The following is a 13,853-nucleotide window of genomic DNA, read 5'->3' on the forward strand; positions in this document are numbered from 1 at the left end:
CACCATTATATGATTTTTCTTCTTTAGCTTCTTGATGTGATAGATTACGTTAGTTGATTTTTGAATGATAAACCAAACTTGCATACCTGGAAGACAGCTCCCTTAGTATGGTGTAAAATTCTTTTTATACACTACTGGATTGAATTAGATAATATTTTGTTGAGGATTTTGTATTAATGTTCATGAGAGACATTGGTCAGTAAGTTTTTCTTTCTTTCTTTCTTTCTTTCTTTCTTTCTTTGTTTCTTTCTTCTTTCTTTCTTTCTTCTTTCTTTCTTTCTTTTTTTCTTTCTTTCGTGTGTGGTGCAAAAAGGTGCTTTTGTTATAGCACCGGGACAGGACCCATGGACAGAAAGAGCTGCACTGGGGTTGTGAGGAGTGACTGATTATATACTTGTCAGTTAGTCGGGGGTTAGGATAGCATAAGTCTCTAAGGAATTTGGAAGCAAGGCTTCCAGGACCTTGAGGGCCTAGCTACTGTTAAGCTAAGGTTATTTACTATTGTCTAATAAAACATTAGTCATGAGATGTCTTGTCTAGTTTTGGTATGAAGGTAACGCTGGCCTCATAGAATGAGTTAGGAAGTGTTCCCTCTGCTTCTAGTATATGGAAGAAATTATAGAGAATCAGTATAATTTCTTCCTTAAATGTTTGGCAGAATTAATCAGTGAAACCATAAAAGATAAAACTTTTGAAAGGTTAGTAATTGTTGATTCAGTTTCTTTAATGGATATAGACCAATTCAGATGATCTGTTTCTCCTTTTGAGAGTTTTGTTAGATTATGTCTTTCAAGGAATTGATCCACTTCATCTAGGTTATTAAATTTGTGAGCATAAAGTTGTTCAAAATATCCTTGTATTATTATTTTAATGTCAATGAGATTAGTAGTAATTGCTCTCTTTCATTTATAATATTAGTTATTGTATTCTTTTCTTCTTTTCTTGGATAGCCTGGCTAGGGATTGATCGATTTTATTGATATTTTCAAAGAATCAACTTTTAGTTTTATATATTTTCTCTATCAATTTCTTATTTACACTTTCACTACTTTCTGCTCTAGTTTTTATTATTTTCTTCTGCTTGCTTTGCATTTATTTTGCTATTGTTTTTCTAGTTTCCTAAGATGGAAGCTTATTATGTTAGATCTTTCCTCTTTTCTGATATATGCATTCAATGTCATAAATTTCACTCTAAGCACTATTTTTGCTTTATCTCCTAAATTTTAAGTTGTATTTTAATTTTCATTTACTTACAAAATATTTTCGCTTTCTCTTGAGACTTCTTCTTTGACCTCTGTGTTATTTAGAATGTTTTATCTTTAAATATTTTGGGATTTCCCAGCTGTCTCTCTGATATTGACTTCCAATTTAAATCCATTGTGGATTGAGAGCGTACTTTGTATGATTTCTGTTATTTTAAATTTGTTACATTGTGTTTTATGGTCCTGAATTTGGTCTATCTTGGTGAATGTTCAATGTGAGCTTGAGAAGAATGTATATCCTGCTGTTTGTTGAATGAAGTAATTAGAACCAGGTGATTGATAGTGCTGTTCAGTTCAACTATATGCTTACTGATTTTCTGCCTGCTGGTTCTACTTCTGATAGAAGAGTGTAAGCATCTCTAGCTATAATGGTGGATTTGTCTATTTCTTCCTGCAGTTTAATAAATTTTTGCCTCATTGTTTTTGAGGTTCCGTTGTTATGTACATGCATAGTAAGGATTGCTAGTTCTTAGAGAATTGACTCCTTTATCATAATGTAAATGCCCAATGCCCCTTTGTAATCCTGACAATTTTCCTTGATCTGAAGATTCCTATCTCTGAACTTAATATGGCTCCTCCAGCTTTTTTGTCCAAACATGATATATTTCTGTATGTTTCTATTTATTTATTTATTTATTTATTTATTTTTTATTTATTTTTTAAAGATTTTATTTTATTTTTTCGACAGAGATAGAGACAGCCAGCGAGAGAGAGAACACAAGTAGGGGGAGTGGGAGAGGAAGAAGCAGGCTCATAGCAGAAGAGCCTGATGTGGGGCTCTCCCATAATGCCGGGATCACGCCCTGAGCCGAAGGCAGACGCTTAACCGCTGTGCCACCCAGGCGCCCCTGTTTCTATTTATTTTTAACCAGTCTGTGTCATTACATTTAAAGTGGGTTAATTATAGACAACAAATAGTTGGGTCTTGTATTGGTGATCTACTGTGATAGTCTATGTCTTTTAATTGGTGTATTCAAATCTTTTCCACTTAAAGTGATCAGTGATGTGTTTGGATTAATATCTACCATATTTGTAACTATTTTCCATTTGTTTCCCTTGGTTTTGGTTTCTCTTTTTGTCTTACACTTTTACTGCATTTTCTGGTTCAATCGAACATTTTATATGGTTCTCTTTTCTCTTCTCTCTTAACAAATCAATGTGCTTCTTTTTTGCTTCTTTTAGTGATTACTTTTGGGTTTGTAATATACATTTACAACTGATCAAAATCCACTTTTACATAATATTATACAGCTTCACAGATAGTTCAGTTTCCTTGTCATAGAGGGTTCCCAATTTCTCCCTCCGATCATATAGCTGTTATTCATTTCACTTTTCCATGAGCTAGAATCATCCAGTCTATTATCCAATATGGTGTTGCTATTATTAACTTGAATAAACTCTTATATTAAATCATTTGAACATAAGAAAAAATAAGAGATTTGTTTTGCCTCCATTCATTCTTCCTCAAACACTCACTCCTTTCTTTATGCAGATCCAAGTTTCTGAGCTGCGTCATTTTCTTCTCTCCGAAGAACCTCTTTTAACATTTCTTACAAGGAAGGGTTACTGACAACAGATTCCTTCAATTTTTGTTTTTCTGAGAATGTATTTCTCTTTCATTTTTAAAGGATAATGTTACTTGATGCAGAACTCTAGGTTGGTTTTCTTTTTTTTTTTCTTTAAGCACTTTGACTATTTCATTCCACTCTCTTCTTGCTTGTGGAGTTTCTGAAGAGAAGTCTACCATAACCCTTATCCTGGTCCTCTACAGGGAAGGTGTTTGTCACCATGCCTCCTTTGACTTTTTTCAAGATTCTGTCTTTGATTTTCTGCAGTTTGAGTATGATACGCCTAGGTATAGATTTTTTAGATATTTACATTTATACTCTTTGTTATTCTCTGAGTTTACTGGATCTGCAGTTTTATGTCTGTCATTAATTTTAGTAAATTATCAGCAATTATTACTTCAACTATTTCTTCTGTTCCTTTCTCTCTTCATCTTCTGGTATTCCCATTATTTATGCACATGTTACACCTTTTGCAATTGTCTCAGATCTAGGATATTCTATTCCTTATTTTTCATTTGTTTTTTTTTTTTTCCTTTGCACTTCAATTCGGGAAGTTTCTATTAACATATCTTCAAGTTCACAGGTGATTTCCTTGATTCTGTCCAGCCAACTAATGAGCTGATCAAAGGCAGTCTTTATTTCTGTTACTTTTTTAGATTGCTAGCTCTTGATTCTTTCTTAGAGTTCCCATCTCTCTGTCTGAATTACCTAGCGACTCTTGCATGTTCTCCATTTTTACCATTAGAGCCTTTAATATATTATAGAATTATCAGAATTATTTTAAGTTCCCAATCTGATGAGTCCAAAATCTTTGTCATATCTGAGTCTGGTGCTGCTGTTTGAGCTGTCTGCTCAGACTGTGTTTTTTGCCTTTTAGCAAATTTTTAATTTTTGTAATTTGTGGTTGAAAACCAGACGTGATGTATTAGGTGAAAGGAACTAAAGTACATAATACTTTAGCATGCATTTTTAGGTTCATCTGGCTAGGAGTTAGTCTTTGTTTACTATTTGCTACACAGCTGTAACTGTATGTCAGAGACTAAAATTTCCTCTAGTATCCTGTTTCTCCCCCTCAGCTTTATTGAAATATAATTGACAAATAAAATTATAAGATATTTAAAGTGTTCATTGTGATCATTTGCTATACATATGCATTATTAAAGGATTCTTCTCAAGTAGTTAATTGACACATCCATCACATCACTTATTTTTTATGTATTTTTTAATTTAAGGAAACATTTTAGTTCTCACTTAGCAAATTTCAGTTACACAGTATAAGATTATCAACTGTTGTCACCATGTTATACATTAGATCCTCATGCTGTACTCATTTTAGCTGAAAGTTTATGCCCCTTTACCAATCTGCCCCTATTTCCTCCAGCCCCAGACACTGGCAACCACATTTCTTTTCTCTGTTTTTATGTGTTTGATTTATTTTTAGATTCCACATGTAAGTAATACCATGCAGTATTTCTTTCTTTGTGTGGCAAATTTCACTCCACATAATGCCCATAAAGTCCATCCATGTTGTCACAAAAAGCAGGATCTCCTTCTTTCTCATGGCTGGATAGTATTGCATTGTATGTATATACCACATCTTCTTTATCCACTCATCTGTTGATGGACATTTGTCCTGCAATAAACATAAGAATGCAGGTATCTCTCTGAGATCCTGTTTTTATTTCCTTTAAATATCTAACCAGAAGTGGGATTGCTAGGTCATGTGATAGGTTTATTTTTAATTTCTTGAGAAACCTCCATGTTGTTTTCCATAGTGGCTACATAGGTTTATTTCTGGGCTGTCTACTCTGCTTCATTGATCTATGTGTCTATTTTTACTCTAGTTCCATACTGTTGTGATTACTATAGCTTTGTAGTATAGCTTGAAATCTGCAAGTGTGAGGCCTTCAGCTTTGTTCTTTCTCAGGATTGCTTTGGCTATTTGGGGTTTGTGATTTCATATGAATTTTAGGGTATTTTTTTTCCTATGAAAAATGCCACTGGGGGGCGCCTGGGTGGCACAGCGGTTAAGCGTCTGCCTTCGGCTCAGGGCGTGATCCCGGGGTTCTGGGATCGAGCCCCACATCAGGGCTCCTCCGCTATGAGCCTGCTTCTTCCTCTCCCACTCCCCCTGCTTGTGTTCCCTCTCTCGCTGGCTGTCTCTATCTCTGTCGAATGAATAAATAAAATCTTAAAAAAAAAAAAAAAGAAAAAAGAAAAATGCCATTGGAATTTTTATAGGGATTGCATTGAATATGTAGATTAATTCAACTAAATCTTCCAGCCAATGAGCACAGAGTATCTTTCCATTTATTTGTGGCTTTTTTCCATTTCTTTCATCAGTATTGTACAATTTTGTATATAGGTCTTTCGCCTCCTTGGTTAAATTTATTTCTAGGTATTTTATTGTTTTTGATGCAATGTAAACAAGATTGTTTTCTTAATTTTTCTTTATGACAGTTTGTTGTTAGTGTATTGTCAATTAATTTTGTGTCCTGTAACTACTGAATTTGTTTACAAGTTCTAACAGTGCTTTGGTGGAGTCTTTAAGTTTTTTATATGTAATACCATGCCATCTGCAAATAGAGGAAGTTTTACTTCTTCCTTTTTGATTTGGATGCCTTTTATTTCTTTTTCTTGCCTCGTTTACCTGGAAGGACTTCTTTTTTTTTTTTTTTTTAAGATTTTATTTATTTATTTGATAGAGATAGAGACAGCCAGCGAGGGAGGGAACACAAGCAGGGGGAGTGGGAGAGGAAGAAGCAGGCTCATGGCAGAAGAGCCTGATGTGGGGCTCAATCCCACAACGCCGGGATCATGCCCTGAGCCGAAGGCAGACGCTTAACCACTGTGCCACCCAGGCGCCCCTACCTGGAAGGACTTCTGTCACTATGTTGAATGAAAGTGGTAAGTGTGGATATGTTTGTCTTGTTCCTGATCTTAGAGGGAAAGTTTTCAGCTTTTTACTGTTGAGTATGATGTTAGCTGTGGGCTTGTCATAAATGGCCTTTATTATTTTGAGGTGCATTTCCTCTATATTTAGTCTGTTGAGAGTTTTTATAACAAAAGGATGTTGAATTTTTTCGAATGCTTTAGATATCTATTGAGCTCATCATAGGGCTCAATTTTTATCTTCATTTTGTTGATATGGTATTTCACATTGGTTGATTTGCAGATGTTGAACCATCCTTGCATCCCTGAAATAAATCTGACTTGATCAATGGTATATGATCCTTTCATTATACTATTGAATTCAGTTTGCTAGCATTTTGTTGAGGATTTTTTCATCTATGTTCATAACAATCATTAGCCTGTAATTTTCTTTTCTTGTAGTGTCCTTGTCTGATTTTGGCATTAGGGTAATGTTGGCCTCACTAAAGGAATTTGCAGTGTTTTCTTTTCTAGAGTTTTTTGGAAAATTTTGAGAAGGATTTGTATTAATTCTTTTTAAAATGTTCGGTAGAATTCACCAGTGAAGCCATGTGGCCCTGGACTTGTATTTGTTATGAGGTTTTTAATTATTGATCCAATTCCCTTATTAGTAATTTGTCTGTTTGGGTATTCTTCTTCACAATTCAGTCTTGGCATGTTTTATGTATCTAGGAATTTCTCCATTTCTTCTAGGTTGTCCAGTTTGTTGGCATATAAGTGTACATAGTAGCCTCTAATGTTCCTTTTTATTTGTTTAGTATCAGTTGCAATGTCTCCTCTTTCATTTACAAATTTACTTATTTGTCTTTTTATTCTTGGTAAGTATAGCTAAAGGCTTATCTATTTATTTAAGATGCTTTTAATCTAATTGATCTTTCCTACTGTCTTTTTCATCTCCGTTTATGTCATTTATTTCCACTTTGATTTCGGTCATTTCCATTCTTCTGCTAACTTTGGGCTTATGCTGTTCTTTTTCTAGTTCCTTGATNAATTTCTCCATTTCTTCTAGGTTGTCCAGTTTGTTGGCATATAAGTGTACATAGTAGCCTCTAATGTTCCTTGTTATTTGTTTAGTATCAGTTGCAATGTCTCCTCTTTCATTTACAAATTTACTTATTTGTCTTTTTATTCTTGGTAAGTATAGCTAAAGGCTTATCTATTTATTTAAGATGCTTTTAATCTAATTGATCTTTCCTACTGTCTTTTTCATCTCCGTTTATGTCATTTATTTCCACTTTGATTTCGGTCATTTCCATTCTTCTGCTAACTTTGGGCTTATGCTGTTCTTTTTCTAGTTCCTTGATGTATAAAATAAGGTTGTTCAGTTGAACTCTTTTTTTCTTAATACAAACCTTTATTGCTATGAACTTCCCTCTTAGAACTGCTTTTGCTGCAATTCATAAATGTTGTGATGCTGTGCTTCCATTTTCATTTATCCCAAGATTCCTTNTCCACTTTGATTTCGGTCATTTCCATTCTTCTGCTAACTTTGGGCTTATGCTGTTCTTTTTCTAGTTCCTTGATGTATAAAATAAGGTTGTTCAGTTGAACTCTTTTTTTCTTAATACAAACCTTTATTGCTATGAACTTCCCTCGTAGAACTGCTTTTGCTGCAATTCATAAATGTTGTGATGCTGTGCTTCCATTTTCATTTATACCAAGATTCCTTTTTTTTTAAATTTTTCTTATGATCTCTTTTTTAACCCATTGGTTGTTCAGTAAGATGTTTAATCTGAGATGCACAATTCTTTCCACTGTATTCACATTATTATAAAGAAGTCCAGCTGGTATGTGGTAAGGTGTGAGTAGAGGCACACACTCTGTGGTTCTGTGATTAGTTCTCAGTCTCATGAGCTTGGGGCTCTGGGCTGTGATCCCCACAAGTGCACCCCCCTGTCCATGTGATACAGGAACAGTAGAGGTGGCTGAAATCGTCTGTTTCTCTTCCCCAGGGTCAATCTCTGGAAAAATCCCAGTCTGCTGGACTGTAATTAAAAAGTGTAGGCTGTGCCTTTGTTAAGAACAGAGTGTTCTGATTTGTTTATTTTTCTTTCTCCCTGCTGAAAGCACATGGATTTTTTCCCCCATCTTTACTCTGAGAACCTGGTGGGTTTCCTAGAGGTGGGCCCTCCCAAGGCTGGACCCCTGGGGATTTTTTATTTCTCAAGACAGTCCACACTCAGTGATGAGGCTTTTACTCTTGTTTTCCTACCAGTAGCTCACTCCAGCAGTAATTTCTGCTCCTGGTATGCTGTAATTCTCTGTATTTACCTGTCACTCTGGTTTGCCCTCTGACCTCAATTCTCTGATTAAGCTAAGAAGTACTGATTTTCAGTCTATTCAACTTTTTTCTTGTTATAATGATTGGAGAAATGACTTCAAAGCTTTTGACATGTCACACCAAATTCATTTTCTTTTCTTTTTTTTTTTTTTTAATAAAAAAGTAAATTGGCCCCAGTTTATCTGAGAGTCTGGCTTCCAGAAATCTCAATTTTATATCAAGTCATAGTACCTAGATGTTTATAAAAATTACTTCTGACAATAAAGAAGTAGCCTCTAGGCAGTGAAAATATATTGTGCAGGGTAGTCAAAGGAGGGTTTGAAGACTAAGAGTTCGGAGAGATATTTACAAAGAGAGATCTTTGTAGCCCTTTACTATATCTTTGATAGCAATATCTATTTGTGTCTGTATAAGCTAAAAACTATAAAATATCAGTCTTTGTTTAGTTTGAAATCTCCTTAGTTTGTCCAGCATGCAGGCAGACCACCATTAAATGCACACCAACAAATCTAAGCCTTCAGTCCAGAGGGAGTTTCCTGTAGCATAATGCAAAACTAAGATAAAGTTTATCAAGTACTGCAGGTTGAATATATGCTTGCAAGGCAACCAAAAATAAGGGTACCAAGATCCTTTAAGGAAAAGTTAAAAGCCTATGTAAAATTATAATGGGCTTATAGAAGAGATCCGAGGGTGGTATAAAACCTGAAAAAGATGACCACAGGAAAATGTTTATGTTCTCCTTAATGTTATTTACCTGCATCTTATGGAGTCAAGGCTCTGGGAAAGAAAAAACTAGGTCAAACAAGGAAATTTTTTTTCTGAGTGATTTCATCACCACTTGGTTCTTTAGTGGAAAAAATAAATAAGAGCAGAGCTTATCTGATGGCAGTGAAGTTATTCTTAAGCTAGACAGTTATACAGGGCTGATAATCACCCGGCGTGCTTCACTAAAGCGCTACCCATTATATATTTTTTTTCTCAACTTTTGTTAAAGTCACTTCCCCTAGTCCTCCAGATGCCCCTTGCCCCTCAGCTCTTCCTGAGGGTCTCCTCAGAGCACCTGGCGTTTGGGAAGCAGCGGCTGGCACACGCAGCAGCAGAGGGCCAACACATCCCTCCCTCGTGTTTGTCATGCTGGGCCCCTGCCTCTGCTGTGTGGTCGTCACATACTGGGAACGCCACCCGTCACATTGTGGAGGAAGCAGGCTCTGTTGTCTGGGTGTCATTTTAAGAAACTTTCTTCCTGGGGCGCCTGGGTGGCACAGCGGTTGGGCGTCTGCCTTCGGCTCAGGGCGTGATCCTGGCATTATGGGATCGAGCCCCACATCAGGCTCCTCCGCTATGAGCCTGCTTCTTCCTCTCCCACTCCCCCTGCTTGTGTTCCCTCTCTCACTGGCTGTCTCTATCTCTGTGGAATAAATAAATAAAATCTTAAAAAAAAAAAAAAGAAAAAGAAACTTTCTTCCTGTCTTTCAAAATGATTTTAAGGACTTAACCTATAGTAGTGGTGCTATTTAGAGGAAATATAATAATAAAGAATTTCAATCCTATAGTCACTTGGATACAAATTATATGATTAAATGTGATTTTTAAAAATATTGCATATATATAGAATTGTTTCCAAAGTAGGATTAATAGTATGCTATATACTCTGGTATCATACTTGCAAATATATTCTGATTTGAGAGATTTGTAGATTTTGGAGTAAGCCATCCCCACAGTATTCTTTCTGTGAAGTCTTAGAAACATGAAAGATGTCTCTTTCATATTCAGTAATAGGCAATGCAAAGAACTTGAATGGACAAAATATAAAATATGTTTATGATCCACCTGGAAACTGACGAAAAGAAGCAAAATTTGAGCTGAATTGCTTGTCAAAACAAAAGACAGTTATAACAAGAAGGAGGGAGAGGGATGAATTTTGCTAGAGAATGGAATAATCATTTTGAGGAAGATTTGCTTTTCATTATATATTTAATTTCGAAGGCATGTGGCTGTGTTGTACTTTCTTTGAAAGCATGTAAAGGCAACATTTTTCTTCTTTATTGTGAAATGAACAACAAAAAATTCTAATTATATTGTATAATTTTTTGTGAAAGCAAGTCTTAGAGAAACTGTTACACCTGGAATGCACTTAATCCCACATCTATGTACTTAACTACGTCTGAAGCACTGTATAAAAGTAGATAAACATAAATCAGGAAAAGTCAGTTATTCTTATTCTATTAAAAGGGAAGAGAATTGGAAAATTGTTTAGAAAGAGTTCTATTGAGAAGGATTTTTACATACTCTAAATCAAAGCTGCCCGATAGAGCTATTGCGATGGTGGATGTTTTCTGTTTCTACCCTAATACAGTTGCCCCTGGACACATGTGGCTCTTGAGCCCTAGAAATGTGGTTAGTGTGACTGAAGGCCAGATTTTAAAATCTCATCTAATTTTTAATTATCTTAAATTTAGGTGAAAATTATCAGGTGTGCCTGAGGTGCTTTTTTGGACAACACACGCAACATTCTTAAACCTTAGTTATCTGGAAACCCATTTACCCAGATTCTCCCATTTCTGGTCATTAATAGTGGTAGAATTAGTGCATTTGTACAACTTTTTAATAAAAAATAATTGTGTGTGGCTTCCCTTTCAATGTTCAGACACTTGTTTTTAACAACCTTTAACCTGCAAAGCATCAAATATATACACAAGTGAAAACTGCAAAGTTAAGACTAATTTATTTCCATCCAAATAATGCATGCACTGACAACATTGCTAACATATCTCAGGAAAGCTCTGCCGTTGGCCTTCATGCATATTGACAGTTTGTTTTTATGTGAGACAAATCTTCAAGGGATCTTTAAAAACAAAGTTTGTTTTTTTTTTTCCCTCACAAAGCAAGTTATCCTTCCAACAGATCTATGCTTGTAAGATATTCTGGACCTATTGTGCACTAACATTTAGTCAATTAATAGGAGCTTCAATAACAGTCTTATTTTCGATTCTACTGACAAATCAATATCCTGAAATAAGCCATGTGAGGTCAACATAGTGAAAGAGAGGGAACAGCCATTTCTCCGGAAGAGGCTCCAGGAGGGCTGGTCAAGCATAATTGCCTCATGGCGTGACCACTTTATTTGGTCATGTCTATACAGAAGGCAGAAATCAAACCATGTGTAGTATTTCCAGAAATAATAACTATCATCCTGAAGTTCCAACAAAATGAATATTTGTGATCTTACTTATGTTCCAAACTCATCTTTATTAGTTTTTTCCTACATTTACTCTATTTCTGAATTTCTTTTGTCTTTCAGTCTCTCTCCTTTCTTTGCTCCAAATTTCTCTTTATTTTTATTTTCTTCTCTGCTAAACTCTCTCCATCAGTATGTTCTGTCATTTCATCTTCAAATATTTTAAATGAGAGACTTCCGTCGGTCATTTGTCCATTCAGTTTTGATAGTTGGGTTAATCATATTTCCAAATTGCCTTTGAATAAATTAATTAATACAAAAAGTTGGGCTCTGAAGAGAAGAAAACATAATATCAGGTGGAAAATACATTTCATACACTCCAGGCATGGAGAAAGAATGTTTTTGCATTGACACACATGGTCAGTTTTAAAGTATGTCATTCCACTCACTATAAAAATTGCTTAATTATGCCACCAACCTCCAGTGTATGCCACATGCATTAAAAGCTTAGTCTTACTGCCTAGCCCCAGAAATTATATTCTATTATAGAAGTGATATATGGGAGAGGGGAATAAAAATAAGTTTTAGGTAATACAATCTGGAACCAAAATCTGGTGAGTGCAGATACTTATTTATCATATAGAATTGTGAACTTAGAGGGGATCTTAGAAAAGATCATTTGACAGATGAAGAAGCTGATATAGAGATAACCCCAAGTGATTTGTTCAAGCTTAGAATACAGTTAATAGAAAGATCCATGGTGCTATCAGATTCTTACATATAGCATATACTTAAACATAATCTGGATCCTGTATCTGCCAAATAAGTTAGGGGACACAACACTAACATAAGATTAATTGGTATCAAATATTCCCCGTGTTCTACATATGTCAGGTTGGCTTAAAAACAATCAAGGGCAGTGAGTGAACTTTTAGTAATTGACAATGTGACAATTTAGGCTGGTTGGATATTTGGGTATTAGGATAGAAACACCCTCAAACTCTAGCTCAGTATCTTCTGTGGACTGTATATCTACAAGGTGAGCAAAATCCAAGAATATTTTTGGACTCTTAGAGAAGAGAAATGACAAAAGCTTCTTCCCCAGCTACTTCTTTTTAAAGGGCATTCTTTGTACTAGGTGGTCAGATCTGTAAAAATTTCTGGGATATAAAATACTGAAATTTTCCATAGATGGATCAGATATAGATCTCCCAGCTGAGAGAAGGGACCTTTCTGCTGCATTATTTGGGAGAGACCCTTATCCCCTGGATTATTTCATAATTTTAAGGTGCTTGAGCATTTCCCTTTTGGTGAGGCCTCAATAACAGCTTTTGTCTAAAAAGCATGTAGAGGAGATATTGACCTCTGTCTCAGTGTATTCATTTGAGTTGGGCAGAGAAACACCATTGACCTTTGGGACTGGGTAATTCTTTGTTACTGTGGCTGTCTTGTGCATTGTAGAATGATAAGCAACATCTCTAGCCTCTGGATGCCAGTAATATCCCCACCAGATGTGACAGCCAAAAATATGTCCAGACATTGCCGAATGCTCAGAAGGAGCAGAGACATCCAGGCTGAGAACCACCATGGTAGGGGATGGAGATGAAGTAACATTTGCGTTATACCGGTATGTATCATGCACTCTGTGGGTGCTGGTGGTACATTGCAGAACTGAACAGTAGTGACTCCTGCCCCCACGAAGGTTATAGCCTAGCAAAAAAAGGAAAGTGTTATACAAATACGTCAAAATATATTACTCATTGTGATAAGTAAGTGCTAAGAAGGAAAGAATGAGGTCCATGGAGGATCTTCTCAGCCTGGGTGGCCAGGAAAGATATCCGAAAGTTTTGAAGTCTGAAGAAATAGTAGGATTTATCTAGATGAAGTGTTATGGAAAATCAGTTCCAGAAGGAGGGAAGTCCTAGAGCCTGGAAAAAGCCTGATACAGTAGAGGAATCATAAAAGTTCGGATGGCTGCAGCAGAATAGGGAAGAGCAACGGTGATGCAAGTTGATGTTGGAGAGAGAATCAGGGCCATAATCTTTCAGACTCTTTGTTTTCTTGCTAAAAAATGAAGAATTTATGCTGAATAAATCAAGAGGCCATGGAATGTCCAAATTCTGGGTATTTGGGATTAAAATAAATTGCATTCTATTGTCTTAAAGTACACACTGCAAAAATCCAACAGTGGAGTTTTCAGGTAGCCTAGCAAGATGTATCCTTGCAGTGGAAGTTAGCTGGGTTGTAAAATTGGCAATTCTGACTCTATATGAAAATTCAGTAATTGTTTTGTACAATCAATTGGGGCAGAGGTGAGATATTTCATGATTTTTCTTGGTGGCTGTTAATGCTTCCCCTATCACAAGGACTTATTTCTAGAGTCCAATACCAAAAGCCACTGGATTCTTTAGGGGAAGGTTTATAAATTACCAGAATATCAATACAAACTTCCAATTCTATTTATGGCCACGCCACACACCTTCCTTGGCTCCTCATTCCTGATTCTCTGTTCCCATTTGCAGTATCCTGTTTAACCATTGCAACTTCCTGATGCCATTTCCATGTGTCAGGAAGGCCTCTGCTCCCTGATCTTTTAGTTCAAAATAAGCTTTGAAATGGTCAGGATTTACTTTA

The 13,853-nt window shown here is 35.8% G+C and overlaps 1 protein-coding gene across 1 annotated transcript in view; it reads left to right on the plus strand.

The window, feature by feature from the left end:
* Positions 1–13,853, plus strand: part of CNTNAP2 (contactin associated protein 2) — a 1,777,718-nt gene that overhangs the window by 393,489 nt on the left and 1,370,376 nt on the right. The window lies entirely within an intron of this gene.

The sequence above is a fragment of the Ailuropoda melanoleuca genome, chromosome 1, assembly GCF_002007445.2.
Source record: "Ailuropoda melanoleuca isolate Jingjing chromosome 1, ASM200744v2, whole genome shotgun sequence".
NCBI classification, from domain to species: domain Eukaryota; kingdom Metazoa; phylum Chordata; class Mammalia; order Carnivora; family Ursidae; genus Ailuropoda; species Ailuropoda melanoleuca.